Genomic DNA, 17,940 nt, shown 5'->3' with positions numbered 1-17,940 from the left:
GTCGATTCCTCCTCTTTCAGCACTGCATTGTGGTGCAAGCAAAAGAAGCAAATCCTGTGTAGCTTCCTCTCCGGCCTTTATTCACCTCCCGCTTAGTAGCTGTAAATGTGTGTGAGCCTGCAGGGCCCCATGGAATTGCCTAGGAGTAGGCTGAATCGCTGCAAGGGGTGAACAGCAGTATTAGGCAGGCTCGGTCAACGCCAGGCCCATTCGGGTTATCGCTTCTCGGCCTTTTGGCTAAGATCAAGTGTAGTATCTGTTCTTATCAGTTTAATATCTGATACGTCCCCTATCTGGGGACCATATATTAAATGGATTTTTAGAACAGGGAGATGGAAATAGAGCTTGCTCTGTCCACTCCACGCATTGACCTGGTATTGCAGTATTTCCAGGACCGGTGCACCCTTCCCTTATGTGTTTACTAAAATCAGATTCCAAAAGTGCTATTTGTGTTTGCTATTGTTTTTGTCTTTCTGATGGGATCTCCCCTTTTAATCCCATTATTTCAACACCTGTTGGACAATGCATGAGTGATAATGAGCTCATTGATTAAATGCAATTAATGAATAGATTGCCACCTCTTGTTGTGTGTCGTCTGTGTTTCTGTGTTTCCGGCATTTCACATTGGAACAGCTCATTCACCTTCCTTGTCTTCTCTCCGCCCTCCCTTTTAGGTAAGTTAAAGAGCTGCACCTGAGCCAGCCACTGATTGATTGATTGATTGATTGATTGATTGATTGATTGATTGATTGATTGATTGATGCAGCACCACAGTCAAATAGTGGAGTGGAGTAGGGGAACAGCAAACAGCCAATAAAGCAGCCCGCCCGCTCGCCTGCCCGCCACAATGGACCTACCTGTGTACACTAGATGGATGTGATGGAATGTACTGTCGTCCCTACATTTCAAGAAGAAGTAAGAATTGCAGTTGCAACAAAGCCTTGCTTGCCTACAAAGAGAGCAGCAATTTGGATTTGTTACTATGTTACCTAGAAGAATAACAAACTGTGCAAGGATGGAGGTTGTAGGAGCAAGGAGAAGTTGTCTGTAAAGTTGGTGGATGCCTATTTTCCATTTTGCAGTCCCTTGTCTCCCTCTTGTGGCCTCCTGGAGGCAAATAAATGTGCAAAAAAAAGACAGCCTGGCGGCCGGCTGTTGCAGTGTTGCCCTCTCAGGCAACACTGAGTGACTGACTGAGCCTCACCGTCTTATATAAAGTTCAGACGGAACTTTGCACGTGTCATAGTGGAGCCCTCAGGATTCCAGAGCCAGCTTTCTGACATCATAATGGGGCCTCAGAGATAAAAGCCTGGGCCCAGGCAGTGTTGGTCAGTGCTGCTCAGCAGGCAGCACTGGACTGGATTAAAGCTAATACAAGTTGTGAAGGAACAAGGGGTGGCTGTGGGCATGCACTTACTGCTGCTGCTGCTGCTGCTGCTGCTGCTGCTGCCAGTATTTGCACGGCAGGAGGGCATTTGGGCGTTGCCAAGAAGGCGTTTTTATGTCGATTCCTCCTCTTTCAGCACTGCATTGTGGTGCAAGCAAAAGAAGCAAATCCTGTGTAGCTTCCTCTCCGGCCTTTATTCACCTCCCGCTTAGTAGCTGTAAATGTGTGTGAGCCTGCAGGGCCCCATGGAATTGCCTAGGAGTAGGCTGAATCGCTGCAAGGGGTGAACAGCAGTATTAGGCAGGCTCGGTCAACGCCAGGCCCATTCGGGTTATCGCTTCTCGGCCTTTTGGCTAAGATCAAGTGTAGTATCTGTTCTTATCAGTTTAATATCTGATACGTCCCCTATCTGGGGACCATATATTAAATGGATTTTTAGAACAGGGAGATGGAAATAGAGCTTGCTCTGTCCACTCCACGCATTGACCTGGTATTGCAGTATTTCCAGGACCGGTGCACCCTTCCCTTATGTGTTTACTAAAATCAGATTCGAAAAGTGCTATTTGTGTTTGCTATTGTTTTTGTCTTTCTGATGGGATCTCCCCTTTTAATCCCATTATTTCAACACCTGTTGGACAATGCATGAGTGATAATGAGCTCATTGATTAAATGCAATTAATGAATAGATTGCCACCTCTTGTTGTGTGTCGTCTGTGTTTCTGTGTTTCCGGCATTTCACATTGGAACAGCTCATTCACCTTCCTTGTCTTCTCTCCGCCCTCCCTTTTAGGTAAGTTAAAGAGCTGCACCTGAGCCAGCCACTGATTGATTGATTGATTGATTGATTGATTGATTGATGCAGCACCACAGTCAAATAGTGGAGTGGAGTAGGGGAACAGCAAACAGCCAATAAAGCAGCCCGCCCGCTCGCCTGCCCGCCACAATGGACCTACCTGTGTACACTAGATGGATGTGATGGAATGTACTGTCGTCCCTACATTTCAAGAAGAAGTAAGAATTGCAGTTGCAACAAAGCCTTGCTTGCCTACAAAGAGAGCAGCAATTTGGATTTGTTACTATGTTACCTAGAAGAATAACAAACTGTGCAAGGATGGAGGTTGTAGGAGCAAGGAGAAGTTGTCTGTAAAGTTGGTGGATGCCTATTTTCCATTTTGCAGTCCCTTGTCTCCCTCTTGTGGCCTCCTGGAGGCAAATAAATGTGCAAAAAAAAGACAGCCTGGCGGCCGGCTGTTGCAGTGTTGCCCTCTCAGGCAACACTGAGTGACTGACTGAGCCTCACCGTCTTATATAAAGTTCAGACGGAACTTTGCACGTGTCATAGTGGAGCCCTCAGGATTCCAGAGCCAGCTTTCTGACATCATAATGGGGCCTCAGAGATAAAAGCCTGGGCCCAGGCAGTGTTGGTCAGTGCTGCTCAGCAGGCAGCACTGGACTGGATTAAAGCTAATACAAGTTGTGAAGGAACAAGGGGTGGCTGTGGGCATGCACTTACTGCTGCTGCTGCTGCTGCTGCTGCCAGTATTTGCACGGCAGGAGGGCATTTGGGCGTTGCCAAGAAGGCGTTTTTATGTCGATTCCTCCTCTTTCAGCACTGCATTGTGGTGCAAGCAAAAGAAGCAAATCCTGTGTAGCTTCCTCTCCGGCCTTTATTCACCTCCCGCTTAGTAGCTGTAAATGTGTGTGAGCCTGCAGGGCCCCATGGAATTGCCTAGGAGTAGGCTGAATCGCTGCAAGGGGTGAACAGCAGTATTAGGCAGGCTCGGTCAACGCCAGGCCCATTCGGGTTATCGCTTCTCGGCCTTTTGGCTAAGATCAAGTGTAGTATCTGTTCTTATCAGTTTAATATCTGATACGTCCCCTATCTGGGGACCATATATTAAATGGATTTTTAGAACAGGGAGATGGAAATAGAGCTTGCTCTGTCCACTCCACGCATTGACCTGGTATTGCAGTATTTCCAGGACCGGTGCACCCTTCCCTTATGTGTTTACTAAAATCAGATTCCAAAAGTGCTATTTGTGTTTGCTATTGTTTTTGTCTTTCTGATGGGATCTCCCCTTTTAATCCCATTATTTCAACACCTGTTGGACAATGCATGAGTGATAATGAGCTCATTGATTAAATGCAATTAATGAATAGATTGCCACCTCTTGTTGTGTGTCGTCTGTGTTTCTGTGTTTCCGGCATTTCACATTGGAACAGCTCATTCACCTTCCTTGTCTTCTCTCCGCCCTCCCTTTTAGGTAAGTTAAAGAGCTGCACCTGAGCCAGCCACTGATTGATTGATTGATTGATTGATTGATTGATTGATTGATTGATTGATTGATGCAGCACCACAGTCAAATAGTGGAGTGGAGTAGGGGAACAGCAAACAGCCAATAAAGCAGCCCGCCCGCTCGCCTGCCCGCCACAATGGACCTACCTGTGTACACTAGATGGATGTGATGGAATGTACTGTCGTCCCTACATTTCAAGAAGAAGTAAGAATTGCAGTTGCAACAAAGCCTTGCTTGCCTACAAAGAGAGCAGCAATTTGGATTTGTTACTATGTTACCTAGAAGAATAACAAACTGTGCAAGGATGGAGGTTGTAGGAGCAAGGAGAAGTTGTCTGTAAAGTTGGTGGATGCCTATTTTCCATTTTGCAGTCCCTTGTCTCCCTCTTGTGGCCTCCTGGAGGCAAATAAATGTGCAAAAAAAAGACAGCCTGGCGGCCGGCTGTTGCAGTGTTGCCCTCTCAGGCAACACTGAGTGACTGACTGAGCCTCACCGTCTTATATAAAGTTCAGACGGAACTTTGCACGTGTCATAGTGGAGCCCTCAGGATTCCAGAGCCAGCTTTCTGACATCATAATGGGGCCTCAGAGATAAAAGCCTGGGCCCAGGCAGTGTTGGTCAGTGCTGCTCAGCAGGCAGCACTGGACTGGATTAAAGCTAATACAAGTTGTGCAGGAACAAGGGGTGGCTGTGGGCATGCACTTACTGCTGCTGCTGCTGCTGCTGCTGCTGCCAGTATTTGCACGGCAGGAGGGCATTTGGGCGTTGCCAAGAAGGCGTTTTTATGTCGATTCCTCCTCTTTCAGCACTGCATTGTGGTGCAAGCAAAAGAAGCAAATCCTGTGTAGCTTCCTCTCCGGCCTTTATTCACCTCCCGCTTAGTAGCTGTAAATGTGTGTGAGCCTGCAGGGCCCCATGGAATTGCCTAGGAGTAGGCTGAATCGCTGCAAGGGGTGAACAGCAGTATTAGGCAGGCTCGGTCAACGCCAGGCCCATTCGGGTTATCGCTTCTCGGCCTTTTGGCTAAGATCAAGTGTAGTATCTGTTCTTATCAGTTTAATATCTGATACGTCCCCTATCTGGGGACCATATATTAAATGGATTTTTAGAACAGGGAGATGGAAATAGAGCTTGCTCTGTCCACTCCACGCATTGACCTGGTATTGCAGTATTTCCAGGACCCGTGCACCCTTCCCTTATGTGTTTACTAAAATCAGATTCCAAAAGTGCTATTTGTGTTTGCTATTGTTTTTGTCTTTCTGATGGGATCTCCCCTTTTAATCCCATTATTTCAACACCTGTTGGACAATGCATGAGTGATAATGAGCTCATTGATTAAATGCAATTAATGAATAGATTGCCACCTCTTGTTGTGTGTCGTCTGTGTTTCTGTGTTTCCGGCATTTCACATTGGAACAGCTCATTCACCTTCCTTGTCTTCTCTCCGCCCTCCCTTTTAGGTAAGTTAAAGAGCTGCACCTGAGCCAGCCACTGATTGATTGATTGATTGATTGATTGATTGATTGATTGATTGATTGATTGATTGATTGATTGATTGATGCAGCACCACAGTCAAATAGTGGAGTGGAGTAGGGGAACAGCAAACAGCCAATAAAGCAGCCCGCCCGCTCGCCTGCCCGCCACAATGGACCTACCTGTGTACACTAGATGGATGTGATGGAATGTACTGTCGTCCCTACATTTCAAGAAGAAGTAAGAATTGCAGTTGCAACAAAGCCTTGCTTGCCTACAAAGAGAGCAGCAATTTGGATTTGTTACTATGTTACCTAGAAGAATAACAAACTGTGCAAGGATGGAGGTTGTAGGAGCAAGGAGAAGTTGTCTGTAAAGTTGGTGGATGCCTATTTTCCATTTTGCAGTCCCTTGTCTCCCTCTTGTGGCCTCCTGGAGGCAAATAAATGTGCAAAAAAAAGACAGCCTGGCGGCCGGCTGTTGCAGTGTTGCCCTCTCAGGCAACACTGAGTGACTGACTGAGCCTCACCGTCTTATATAAAGTTCAGACGGAACTTTGCACGTGTCATAGTGGAGCCCTCAGGATTCCAGAGCCAGCTTTCTGACATCATAATGGGGCCTCAGAGATAAAAGCCTGGGCCCAGGCAGTGTTGGTCAGTGCTGCTCAGCAGGCAGCACTGGACTGGATTAAAGCTAATACAAGTTGTGAAGGAACAAGGGGTGGCTGTGGGCATGCACTTACTGCTGCTGCTGCTGCTGCTGCTGCTGCTGCCAGTATTTGCACGGCAGGAGGGCATTTGGGCGTTGCCAAGAAGGCGTTTTTATGTCGATTCCTCCTCTTTCAGCACTGCATTGTGGTGCAAGCAAAAGAAGCAAATCCTGTGTAGCTTCCTCTCCGGCCTTTATTCACCTCCCGCTTAGTAGCTGTAAATGTGTGTGAGCCTGCAGGGCCCCATGGAATTGCCTAGGAGTAGGCTGAATCGCTGCAAGGGGTGAACAGCAGTATTAGGCAGGCTCGGTCAACGCCAGGCCCATTCGGGTTATCGCTTCTCGGCCTTTTGGCTAAGATCAAGTGTAGTATCTGTTCTTATCAGTTTAATATCTGATACGTCCCCTATCTGGGGACCATATATTAAATGGATTTTTAGAACAGGGAGATGGAAATAGAGCTTGCTCTGTCCACTCCACGCATTGACCTGGTATTGCAGTATTTCCAGGACCGGTGCACCCTTCCCTTATGTGTTGACTAAAATCAGATTCCAAAAGTGCTATTTGTGTTTGCTATTGTTTTTGTCTTTCTGATGGGATCTCCCCTTTTAATCCCATTATTTCAACACCTGTTGGACAATGCATGAGTGATAATGAGCTCATTGATTAAATGCAATTAATGAACAGATTGCCACCTCTTGTTGTGTGTCGTCTGTGTTTCTGTGTTTCCGGCATTTCACATTGGAACAGCTCATTCACCTTCCTTGTCTTCTCTCCGCCCTCCCTTTTAGGTAAGTTAAAGAGCTGCACCTGAGCCAGCCACTGATTGATTGATTGATTGATTGATTGATTGATTGATTGATTGATTGATTGATTGATTGATTGATTGATGCAGCACCACAGTCAAATAGTGGAGTGGAGTAGGGGAACAGCAAACAGCCAATAAAGCAGCCCGCCCGCTCGCCTGCCCGCCACAATGGACCTACCTGTGTACACTAGATGGATGTGATGGAATGTACTGTCGTCCCTACATTTCAAGAAGAAGTAAGAATTGCAGTTGCAACAAAGCCTTGCTTGCCTACAAAGAGAGCAGCAATTTGGATTTGTTACTATGTTACCTAGAAGAATAACAAACTGTGCAAGGATGGAGGTTGTAGGAGCAAGGAGAAGTTGTCTGTAAAGTTGGTGGATGCCTATTTTCCATTTTGCAGTCCCTTGTCTCCCTCTTGTGGCCTCCTGGAGGCAAATAAATGTGCAAAAAAAAGACAGCCTGGCGGCCGGCTGTTGCAGTGTTGCCCTCTCAGGCAACACTGAGTGACTGACTGAGCCTCACCGTCTTATATAAAGTTCAGACGGAACTTTGCACGTGTCATAGTGGAGCCCTCAGGATTCCAGAGCCAGCTTTCTGACATCATAATGGGGCCTCAGAGATAAAAGCCTGGGCCCAGGCAGTGTTGATCAGTGCTGCTCAGCAGGCAGCACTGGACTGGATTAAAGCTAATACAAGTTGTGAAGGAACAAGGGGTGGCTGTGGGCATGCACTTACTGCTGCTGCTGCTGCCAGTATTTGCACGGCAGGAGGGCATTTGGGCGTTGCCAAGAAGGCGTTTTTATGTCGATTCCTCCTCTTTCAGCACTGCATTGTGGTGCAAGCAAAAGAAGCAAATCCTGTGTAGCTTCCTCTCCGGCCTTTATTCACCTCCCGCTTAGTAGCTGTAAATGTGTGTGAGCCTGCAGGGCCCCATGGAATTGCCTAGGAGTAGGCTGAATCGCTGCAAGGGGTGAACAGCAGTATTAGGCAGGCTCGGTCAATGCCAGGCCCATTCGGGTTATCGCTTCTCGGCCTTTTGGCTAAGATCAAGTGTAGTATCTGTTCTTATCAGTTTAATATCTGATACGTCCCCTATCTGGGGACCATATATTAAATGGATTTTTAGAACAGGGAGATGGAAATAGAGCTTGCTCTGTCCACTCCACGCATTGACCTGGTATTGCAGTATTTCCAGGACCGGTGCACCCTTCCCTTATGTGTTTACTAAAATCAGATTCCAAAAGTGCTATTTGTGTTTGCTATTGTTTTTGTCTTTCTGATGGGATCTCCCCTTTTAATCCCATTATTTCAACACCTGTTGGACAATGCATGAGTGATAATGAGCTCATTGATTAAATGCAATTAATGAATAGATTGCCACCTCTTGTTGTGTGTCGTCTGTGTTTCTGTGTTTCCGGCATTTCACATTGGAACAGCTCATTCACCTTCCTTGTCTTCTCTCCGCCCTCCCTTTTAGGTAAGTTAAAGAGCTGCACCTGAGCCAGCCACTGATTGATTGATTGATTGATTGATTGATTGATTGATTGATTGATTGATTGATTGATTGATGCAGCACCACAGTCAAATAGTGGAGTGGAGTAGGGGAACAGCAAACAGCCAATAAAGCAGCCCGCCCGCTCGCCTGCCCGCCACAATGGACCTACCTGTGTACACTAGATGGATGTGATGGAATGTACTGTCGTCCCTACATTTCAAGAAGAAGTAAGAATTGCAGTTGCAACAAAGCCTTGCTTGCCTACAAAGAGAGCAGCAATTTGGATTTGTTACTATGTTACCTAGAAGAATAACAAACTGTGCAAGGATGGAGGTTGTAGGAGCAAGGAGAAGTTGTCTGTAAAGTTGGTGGATGCCTATTTTCCATTTTGCAGTCCCTTGTCTCCCTCTTGTGGCCTCCTGGAGGCAAATAAATGTGCAAAAAAAAGACAGCCTGGCGGCCGGCTGTTGCAGTGTTGCCCTCTCAGGCAACACTGAGTGACTGACTGAGCCTCACCGTCTTATATAAAGTTCAGACGGAACTTTGCACGTGTCATAGTGGAGCCCTCAGGATTCCAGAGCCAGCTTTCTGACATCATAATGGGGCCTCAGAGATAAAAGCCTGGGCCCAGGCAGTGTTGGTCAGTGCTGCTCAGCAGGCAGCACTGGACTGGATTAAAGCTAATACAAGTTGTGAAGGAACAAGGGGTGGCTGTGGGCATGCACTTACTGCTGCTGCTGCTGCTGCTGCTGCTGCCAGTATTTGCACGGCAGGAGGGCATTTGGGCGTTGCCAAGAAGGCGTTTTTATGTCGATTCCTCCTCTTTCAGCACTGCATTGTGGTGCAAGCAAAAGAAGCAAATCCTGTGTAGCTTCCTCTCCGGCCTTTATTCACCTCCCGCTTAGTAGCTGTAAATGTGTGTGAGCCTGCAGGGCCCCATGGAATTGCCTAGGAGTAGGCTGAATCGCTGCAAGGGGTGAACAGCAGTATTAGGCAGGCTCGGTCAACGCCAGGCCCATTCGGGTTATCGCTTCTCGGCCTTTTGGCTAAGATCAAGTGTAGTATCTGTTCTTATCAGTTTAATATCTGATACGTCCCCTATCTGGGGACCATATATTAAATGGATTTTTAGAACAGGGAGATGGAAATAGAGCTTGCTCTGTCCACTCCACGCATTGACCTGGTATTGCAGTATTTCCAGGACCGGTGCACCCTTCCCTTATGTGTTTACTAAAATCAGATTCCAAAAGTGCTATTTGTGTTTGCTATTGTTTTTGTCTTTCTGATGGGATCTCCCCTTTTAATCCCATTATTTCAACACCTGTTGGACAATGCATGAGTGATAATGAGCTCATTGATTAAATGCAATTAATGAATAGATTGCCACCTCTTGTTGTGTGTCGTCTGTGTTTCTGTGTTTCCGGCATTTCACATTGGAACAGCTCATTCACCTTCCTTGTCTTCTCTCCGCCCTCCCTTTTAGGTAAGTTAAAGAGCTGCACCTGAGCCAGCCACTGATTGATTGATTGATTGATTGATTGATTGATTGATTGATTGATGCAGCACCACAGTCAAATAGTGGAGTGGAGTAGGGGAACAGCAAACAGCCAATAAAGCAGCCCGCCCGCTCGCCTGCCCGCCACAATGGACCTACCTGTGTACACTAGATGGATGTGATGGAATGTACTGTCGTCCCTACATTTCAAGAAGAAGTAAGAATTGCAGTTGCAACAAAGCCTTGCTTGCCTACAAAGAGAGCAGCAATTTGGATTTGTTACTATGTTACCTAGAAGAATAACAAACTGTGCAAGGATGGAGGTTGTAGGAGCAAGGAGAAGTTGTCTGTAAAGTTGGTGGATGCCTATTTTCCATTTTGCAGTCCCTTGTCTCCCTCTTGTGGCCTCCTGGAGGCAAATAAATGTGCAAAAAAAAGACAGCCTGGCGGCCGGCTGTTGCAGTGTTGCCCTCTCAGGCAACACTGAGTGACTGACTGAGCCTCACCGTCTTATATAAAGTTCAGACGGAACTTTGCACGTGTCATAGTGGAGCCCTCAGGATTCCAGAGCCAGCTTTCTGACATCATAATGGGGCCTCAGAGATAAAAGCCTGGGCCCAGGCAGTGTTGGTCAGTGCTGCTCAGCAGGCAGCACTGGACTGGATTAAAGCTAATACAAGTTGTGAAGGAACAAGGGGTGGCTGTGGGCATGCACTTACTGCTGCTGCTGCTGCTGCTGCTGCCAGTATTTGCACGGCAGGTGGGCATTTGGGCGTTGCCAAGAAGGCGTTTTTATGTCGATTCCTCCTCTTTCAGCACTGCATTGTGGTGCAAGCAAAAGAAGCAAATCCTGTGTAGCTTCCTCTCCGGCCTTTATTCACCTCCCGCTTAGTAGCTGTAAATGTGTGTGAGCCTGCAGGGCCCCATGGAATTGCCTAGGAGTAGGCTGAATCGCTGCAAGGGGTGAACAGCAGTATTAGGCAGGCTCGGTCAACGCCAGGCCCATTCGGGTTATCGCTTCTCGGCCTTTTGGCTAAGATCAAGTGTAGTATCTGTTCTTATCAGTTTAATATCTGATACGTCCCCTATCTGGGGACCATATATTAAATGGATTTTTAGAACAGGGAGATGGAAATAGAGCTTGCTCTGTCCACTCCACGCATTGACCTGGTATTGCAGTATTTCCAGGACCGGTGCACCCTTCCCTTATGTGTTTACTAAAATCAGATTCCAAAAGTGCTATTTGTGTTTGCTATTGTTTTTGTCTTTCTGATGGGATCTCCCCTTTTAATCCCATTATTTCAACACCTGTTGGACAATGCATGAGTGATAATGAGCTCATTGATTAAATGCAATTAATGAATAGATTGCCACCTCTTGTTGTGTGTCGTCTGTGTTTCTGTGTTTCCGGCATTTCACATTGGAACAGCTCATTCACCTTCCTTGTCTTCTCTCCGCCCTCCCTTTTAGGTAAGTTAAAGAGCTGCACCTGAGCCAGCCACTGATTGATTGATTGATTGATTGATTGATTGATTGATTGATTGATTGATGCAGCACCACAGTCAAATAGTGGAGTGGAGTAGGGGAACAGCAAACAGCCAATAAAGCAGCCCGCCCGCTCGCCTGCCCGCCACAATGGACCTACCTGTGTACACTAGATGGATGTGATGGAATGTACTGTCGTCCCTAAATTTCAAGAAGAAGTAAGAATTGCAGTTGCAACAAAGCCTTGCTTGCCTACAAAGAGAGCAGCAATTTGGATTTGTTACTATGTTACCTAGAAGAATAACAAACTGTGCAAGGATGGAGGTTGTAGGAGCAAGGAGAAGTTGTCTGTAAAGTTGGTGGATGCCTATTTTCCATTTTGCAGTCCCTTGTCTCCCTCTTGTGGCCTCCTGGAGGCAAATAAATGTGCAAAAAAAAGACAGCCTGGCGGCCGGCTGTTGCAGTGTTGCCCTCTCAGGCAACACTGAGTGACTGACTGAGCCTCACCGTCTTATATAAAGTTCAGACGGAACTTTGCACGTGTCATAGTGGAGCCCTCAGGATTCCAGAGCCAGCTTTCTGACATCATAATGGGGCCTCAGAGATAAAAGCCTGGGCCCAGGCAGTGTTGGTCAGTGCTGCTCAGCAGGCAGCACTGGACTTGATTAAAGCTAATACAAGTTGTGAAGGAACAAGGGGTGGCTGTGGGCATGCACTTACTGCTGCTGCTGCTGCTGCTGCTGCTGCCAGTATTTGCACGGCAGGAGGGCATTTGGGCGTTGCCAAGAAGGCGTTTTTATGTCGATTCCTCCTCTTTCAGCACTGCATTGTGGTGCAAGCAAAAGAAGCAAATCCTGTGTAGCTTCCTCTCCGGCCTTTATTCACCTCCCGCTTAGTAGCTGTAAATGTGTGTGAGCCTGCAGGGCCCCATGGAATTGCCTAGGAGTAGGCTGAATCGCTGCAAGGGGTGAACAGCAGTATTAGGCAGGCTCGGTCAACGCCAGGCCCATTCGGGTTATCGCTTCTCGGCCTTTTGGCTAAGATCAAGTGTAGTATCTGTTCTTATCAGTTTAATATCTGATACGTCCCCTATCTGGGGACCATATATTAAATGGATTTTTAGAACAGGGAGATGGAAATAGAGCTTGCTCTGTCCACTCCACGCATTGACCTGGTATTGCAGTATTTCCAGGACCGGTGCACCCTTCCCTTATGTGTTTACTAAAATCAGATTCCAAAAGTGCTATTTGTGTTTGCTATTGTTTTTGTCTTTCTGATGGGATCTCCCCTTTTAATCCCATTATTTCAACACCTGTTGGACAATGCATGAGTGATAATGAGCTCATTGATTAAATGCAATTAATGAATAGATTGCCACCTCTTGTTGTGTGTCGTCTGTGTTTCTGTGTTTCCGGCATTTCACATTGGAACAGCTCATTCACCTTCCTTGTCTTCTCTCCGCCCTCCCTTTTAGGTAAGTTAAAGAGCTGCACCTGAGCCAGCCACTGATTGATTGATTGATTGATTGATTGATTGATTGATTGATTGATTGATTGATTGATGCAGCACCACAGTCAAATAGTGGAGTGGAGTAGGGGAACAGCAAACAGCCAATAAAGCAGCCCGCCCGCTCGCCTGCCCGCCACAATGGACCTACCTGTGTACACTAGATGGATGTGATGGAATGTACTGTCGTCCCTACATTTCAAGAAGAAGTAAGAATTGCAGTTGCAACAAAGCCTTGCTTGCCTACAAAGAGAGCAGCAATTTGGATTTGTTACTATGTTACCTAGAAGAATAACAAACTGTGCAAGGATGGAGGTTGTAGGAGCAAGGAGAAGTTGTCTGTAAAGTTGGTGGATGCCTATTTTCCATTTTGCAGTCCCTTGTCTCCCTCTTGTGGCCTCCTGGAGGCAAATAAATGTGCAAAAAAAAGACAGCCTGGCGGCCGGCTGTTGCAGTGTTGCCCTCTCAGGCAACACTGAGTGACTGACTGAGCCTCACCGTCTTATATAAAGTTCAGACGGAACTTTGCACGTGTCATAGTGGAGCCCTCAGGATTCCAGAGCCAGCTTTCTGACATCATAATGGGGCCTCAGAGATAAAAGCCTGGGCCCAGGCAGTGTTGGTCAGTGCTGCTCAGCAGGCAGCACTGGACTGGATTAAAGCTAATACAAGTTGTGAAGGAACAAGGGGTGGCTGTGGGCATGCACTTACTGCTGCTGCTGCTGCTGCTGCTGCTGCTGCTGCTGCCAGTATTTGCACGGCAGGAGGGCATTTGGGCGTTGCCAAGAAGGCGTTTTTATGTCGATTCCTCCTCTTTCAGCACTGCATTGTGGTGCAAGCAAAAGAAGCAAATCCTGTGTAGCTTCCTCTCCGGCCTTTATTCACCTCCCGCTTAGTAGCTGTAAATGTGTGTGAGCCTGCAGGGCCCCATGGAATTGCCTAGGAGTAGGCTGAATCGCTGCAAGGGGTGAACAGCAGTATTAGGCAGGCTCGGTCAACGCCAGGCCCATTCGGGTTATCGCTTCTCGGCCTTTTGGCTAAGATCAAGTGTAGTATCTGTTCTTATCAGTTTAATATCTGATACGTCCCCTATCTGGGGACCATATATTAAATGGATTTTTAGAACAGGGAGATGGAAATAGAGCTTGCTCTGTCCACTCCACGCATTGACCTGGTATTGCAGTATTTCCAGGACCGGTGCACCCTTCCCTTATGTGTTTACTAAAATCAGATTCCAAAAGTGCTATTTGTGTTTGCTATTGTTTTTGTCTTTCTGATGGGATCTCCCCTTTTAATCCCATTATTTCAACACCTGTTGGACAATGCATGAGTGATAATGAGCTCATTGATTAAATGCAATTAATGAATAGATTGCCACCTCTTGTTGTGTGTCGTCTGTGTTTCTGTGTTTCCGGCATTTCACATTGGAACAGCTCATTCACCTTCCTTGTCTTCTCTCCGCCCTCCCTTTTAGGTAAGTTAAAGAGCTGCACCTGAGCCAGCCACTGATTGATTGATTGATTGATTGATTGATTGATTGATGCAGCACCACAGTCAAATAGTGGAGTGGAGTAGGGGAACAGCAAACAGCCAATAAAGCAGCCCGCCCGCTCGCCTGCCCGCCACAATGGACCTACCTGTGTACACTAGATGGATGTGATGGAATGTACTGTCGTCCCTACATTTCAAGAAGAAGTAAGAATTGCAGTTGCAACAAAGCCTTGCTTGCCTACAAAGAGAGCAGCAATTTGGATTTGTTACTATGTTACCTAGAAGAATAACAAACTGTGCAAGGATGGAGGTTGTAGGAGCAAGGAGAAGTTGTCTGTAAAGTTGGTGGATGCCTATTTTCCATTTTGCAGTCCCTTGTCTCCCTCTTGTGGCCTCCTGGAGGCAAATAAATGTGCAAAAAAAAGACAGCCTGGCGGCCGGCTGTTGCAGTGTTGCCCTCTCAGGCAACACTGAGTGACTGACTGAGCCTCACCGTCTTATATAAAGTTCAGACGGAACTTTGCACGTGTCATAGTGGAGCCCTCAGGATTCCAGAGCCAGCTTTCTGACATCATAATGGGGCCTCAGAGATAAAAGCCTGGGCCCAGGCAGTGTTGGTCAGTGCTGCTCAGCAGGCAGCACTGGACTGGATTAAAGCTAATACAAGTTGTGAAGGAACAAGGGGTGGCTGTGGGCATGCACTTACTGCTGCTGCTGCTGCTGCTGCTGCTGCTGCCAGTATTTGCACGGCAGGAGGGCATTTGGGCGTTGCCAAGAAGGCGTTTTTATGTCGATTCCTCCTCTTTCAGCACTGCATTGTGGTGCAAGCAAAAGAAGCAAATCCTGTGTAGCTTCCTCTCCGGCCTTTATTCACCTCCCGCTTAGTAGCTGTAAATGTGTGTGAGCCTGCAGGGCCCCATGGAATTGCCTAGGAGTAGGCTGAATCGCTGCAAGGGGTGAACAGCAGTATTAGGCAGGCTCGGTCAACGCCAGGCCCATTCGGGTTATCGCTTCTCGGCCTTTTGGCTAAGATCAAGTGTAGTATCTGTTCTTATCAGTTTAATATCTGATACGTCCCCTATCTGGGGACCATATATTAAATGGATTTTTAGAACAGGGAGATGGAAATAGAGCTTGCTCTGTCCACTCCACGCATTGACCTGGTATTGCAGTATTTCCAGGACCGGTGCACCCTTCCCTTATGTGTTTACTAAAATCAGATTCCAAAAGTGCTATTTGTGTTTGCTATTGTTTTTGTCTTTCTGATGGGATCTCCCCTTTTAATCCCATTATTTCAACACCTGTTGGACAATGCATGAGTGATAATGAGCTCATTGATTAAATGCAATTAATGAATAGATTGCCACCTCTTGTTGTGTGTCGTCTGTGTTTCTGTGTTTCCGGCATTTCACATTGGAACAGCTCATTCACCTTCCTTGTCTTCTCTCCGCCCTCCCTTTTAGGTAAGTTAAAGAGCTGCACCTGAGCCAGCCACTGATTGATTGATTGATTGATTGATTGATTGATTGATTGATTGATTGATTGATGCAGCACCACAGTCAAATAGTGGAGTGGAGTAGGGGAACAGCAAACAGCCAATAAAGCAGCCCGCCCGCTCGCCTGCCCGCCACAATGGACCTACCTGTGTACACTAGATGGATGTGATGGAATGTACTGTCGTCCCTACATTTCAAGAAGAAGTAAGAATTGCAGTTGCAACAAAGCCTTGCTTGCCTACAAAGAGAGCAGCAATTTGGATTTGTTACTATGTTACCTAGAAGAATAACAAACTGTGCAAGGATGGAGGTTGTAGGAGCAAGGAGAAGTTGTCTGTAAAGTTGGTGGATGCCTATTTTCCATTTTGCAGTCCCTTGTCTCCCTCTTGTGGCCTCCTGGAGGCAAATAAATGTGCAAAAAAAAGACAGCCTGGCGGCCGGCTGTTGCAGTGTTGCCCTCTCAGGCAACACTGAGTGACTGACTGAGCCTCACCGTCTTATATAAAGTTCAGACGGAACTTTGCACGTGTCATAGTGGAGCCCTCAGGATTCCAGAGCCAGCTTTCTGACATCATAATGGGGCCTCAGAGATAAAAGCCTGGGCCCAGGCAGTGTTGGTCAGTGCTGCTCAGCAGGCAGCACTGGACTGGATTAAAGCTAATACAAGTTGTGAAGGAACAAGGGGTGGCTGTGGGCATGCACTTACTGCTGCTGCTGCTGCTGCTGCTGCTGCCAGTATTTGCACGGCAGGAGGGCATTTGGGCGTTGCCAAGAAGGCGTTTTTATGTCGATTCCTCCTCTTTCAGCACTGCATTGTGGTGCAAGCAAAAGAAGCAAATCCTGTGTAGCTTCCTCTCCGGCCTTTATTCACCTCCCGCTTAGTAGCTGTAAATGTGTGTGAGCCTGCAGGGCCCCATGGAATTGCCTAGGAGTAGGCTGAATCGCTGCAAGGGGTGAACAGCAGTATTAGGCAGGCTCGGTCAACGCCAGGCCCATTCGGGTTATCGCTTCTCGGCCTTTTGGCTAAGATCAAGTGTAGTATCTGTTCTTATCAGTTTAATATCTGATACGTCCCCTATCTGGGGACCATATATTAAATGGATTTTTAGAACAGGGAGATGGAAATAGAGCTTGCTCTGTCCACTCCACGCATTGACCTGGTATTGCAGTATTTCCAGGACCGGTGCACCCTTCCCTTATGTGTTTACTAAAATCAGATTCCAAAAGTGCTATTTGTGTTTGCTATTGTTTTTGTCTTTCTGATGGGATCTCCCCTTTTAATCCCATTATTTCAACACCTGTTGGACAATGCATGAGTGATAATGAGCTCATTGATTAAATGCAATTAATGAATAGATTGCCACCTCTTGTTGTGTGTCGTCTGTGTTTCTGTGTTTCCGGCATTTCACATTGGAACAGCTCATTCACCTTCCTTGTCTTCTCTCCGCCCTCCCTTTTAGGTAAGTTAAAGAGCTGCACCTGAGCCAGCCACTGATTGATTGATTGATTGATTGATTGATTGATTGATTGATTGATTGATTGATTGATTGATTGATGCAGCACCACAGTCAAATAGTGGAGTGGAGTAGGGGAACAGCAAACAGCCAATAAAGCAGCCCGCCCGCTCGCCTGCCCGCCACAATGGACCTACCTGTGTACACTAGATGGATGTGATGGAATGTACTGTCGTCCCTACATTTCAAGAAGAAGTAAGAATTGCAGTTGCAACAAAGCCTTGCTTGCCTACAAAGAGAGCAGCAATTTGGATTTGTTACTATGTTACCTAGAAGAATAACAAACTGTGCAAGGATGGAGGTTGTAGGAGCAAGGAGAAGTTGTCTGTAAAGTTGGTGGATGCCTATTTTCCATTTTGCAGTCCCTTGTCTCCCTCTTGTGGCCTCCTGGAGGCAAATAAATGTGCAAAAAAAAGACAGCCTGGCGGCCGGCTGTTGCAGTGTTGCCCTCTCAGGCAACACTGAGTGACTGACTGAGCCTCACCGTCTTATATAAAGTTCAGACGGAACTTTGCACGTGTCATAGTGGAGCCCTCAGGATTCCAGAGCCAGCTTTCTGACATCATAATGGGGCCTCAGAGATAAAAGCCTGGGCCCAGGCAGTGTTGGTCAGTGCTGCTCAGCAGGCAGCACTGGACTGGATTAAAGCTAATACAAGTTGTGAAGGAACAAGGGGTGGCTGTGGGCATGCACTTACTGCTGCTGCTGCTGCTGCTGCTGCTGCCAGTATTTGCACGGCAGGAGGGCATTTGGGCGTTGCCAAGAAGGCGTTTTTATGTCGA

The 17,940-nt window shown here is 47.0% G+C and overlaps 12 non-coding genes across 12 annotated transcripts; all 12 read left to right on the top strand.

Moving 5' to 3' along the window:
- Window positions 1–217: 217 nt before the first annotated feature.
- Window positions 218–408, top strand: LOC142699839 (U2 spliceosomal RNA). The gene has a single exon (XR_012866419.1). It is a non-coding gene; the product is annotated as a U2 spliceosomal RNA (small nuclear RNA).
- Window positions 409–1,720: 1,312 nt separating this feature from the next.
- Window positions 1,721–1,911, top strand: LOC142699838 (U2 spliceosomal RNA). The gene has a single exon (XR_012866418.1). It is a non-coding gene; the product is annotated as a U2 spliceosomal RNA (small nuclear RNA).
- Window positions 1,912–3,194: 1,283 nt separating this feature from the next.
- LOC142699837 (U2 spliceosomal RNA) lies at window positions 3,195–3,385 on the top strand. The gene has a single exon (XR_012866417.1). It is a non-coding gene; the product is annotated as a U2 spliceosomal RNA (small nuclear RNA).
- A 1,302-nt stretch (window positions 3,386–4,687) lies between these two features.
- LOC142699841 (U2 spliceosomal RNA) lies at window positions 4,688–4,878 on the top strand. Its single transcript, XR_012866421.1, has one exon. It is a non-coding gene; the product is annotated as a U2 spliceosomal RNA (small nuclear RNA).
- Window positions 4,879–6,199: 1,321 nt separating this feature from the next.
- LOC142699835 (U2 spliceosomal RNA) lies at window positions 6,200–6,390 on the top strand. The gene has a single exon (XR_012866415.1). It is a non-coding gene; the product is annotated as a U2 spliceosomal RNA (small nuclear RNA).
- Window positions 6,391–7,696: 1,306 nt separating this feature from the next.
- LOC142699834 (U2 spliceosomal RNA) lies at window positions 7,697–7,887 on the top strand. Its single transcript, XR_012866414.1, has one exon. It is a non-coding gene; the product is annotated as a U2 spliceosomal RNA (small nuclear RNA).
- Window positions 7,888–9,197: 1,310 nt separating this feature from the next.
- On the top strand, window positions 9,198–9,388 carry LOC142699833 (U2 spliceosomal RNA). The gene has a single exon (XR_012866413.1). It is a non-coding gene; the product is annotated as a U2 spliceosomal RNA (small nuclear RNA).
- Window positions 9,389–10,679: 1,291 nt separating this feature from the next.
- LOC142699831 (U2 spliceosomal RNA) lies at window positions 10,680–10,870 on the top strand. The gene has a single exon (XR_012866412.1). It is a non-coding gene; the product is annotated as a U2 spliceosomal RNA (small nuclear RNA).
- A 1,298-nt stretch (window positions 10,871–12,168) lies between these two features.
- LOC142699830 (U2 spliceosomal RNA) lies at window positions 12,169–12,359 on the top strand. Its single transcript, XR_012866411.1, has one exon. It is a non-coding gene; the product is annotated as a U2 spliceosomal RNA (small nuclear RNA).
- Window positions 12,360–13,674: 1,315 nt separating this feature from the next.
- LOC142699829 (U2 spliceosomal RNA) lies at window positions 13,675–13,865 on the top strand. The gene has a single exon (XR_012866410.1). It is a non-coding gene; the product is annotated as a U2 spliceosomal RNA (small nuclear RNA).
- Window positions 13,866–15,154: 1,289 nt separating this feature from the next.
- Window positions 15,155–15,345, top strand: LOC142699828 (U2 spliceosomal RNA). The gene has a single exon (XR_012866409.1). It is a non-coding gene; the product is annotated as a U2 spliceosomal RNA (small nuclear RNA).
- Window positions 15,346–16,647: 1,302 nt separating this feature from the next.
- LOC142699827 (U2 spliceosomal RNA) lies at window positions 16,648–16,838 on the top strand. The gene has a single exon (XR_012866408.1). It is a non-coding gene; the product is annotated as a U2 spliceosomal RNA (small nuclear RNA).
- Window positions 16,839–17,940: the final 1,102 nt, after the last annotated feature.

This window comes from Rhinoderma darwinii, unplaced genomic scaffold, assembly GCF_050947455.1.
Source record: "Rhinoderma darwinii isolate aRhiDar2 unplaced genomic scaffold, aRhiDar2.hap1 Scaffold_1688, whole genome shotgun sequence".
Classification (NCBI taxonomy): domain Eukaryota; kingdom Metazoa; phylum Chordata; class Amphibia; order Anura; family Rhinodermatidae; genus Rhinoderma; species Rhinoderma darwinii.
Note: the sequence above shows the minus strand (reverse complement) of the source record. Positions and strands in the feature narration are given on the sequence as shown.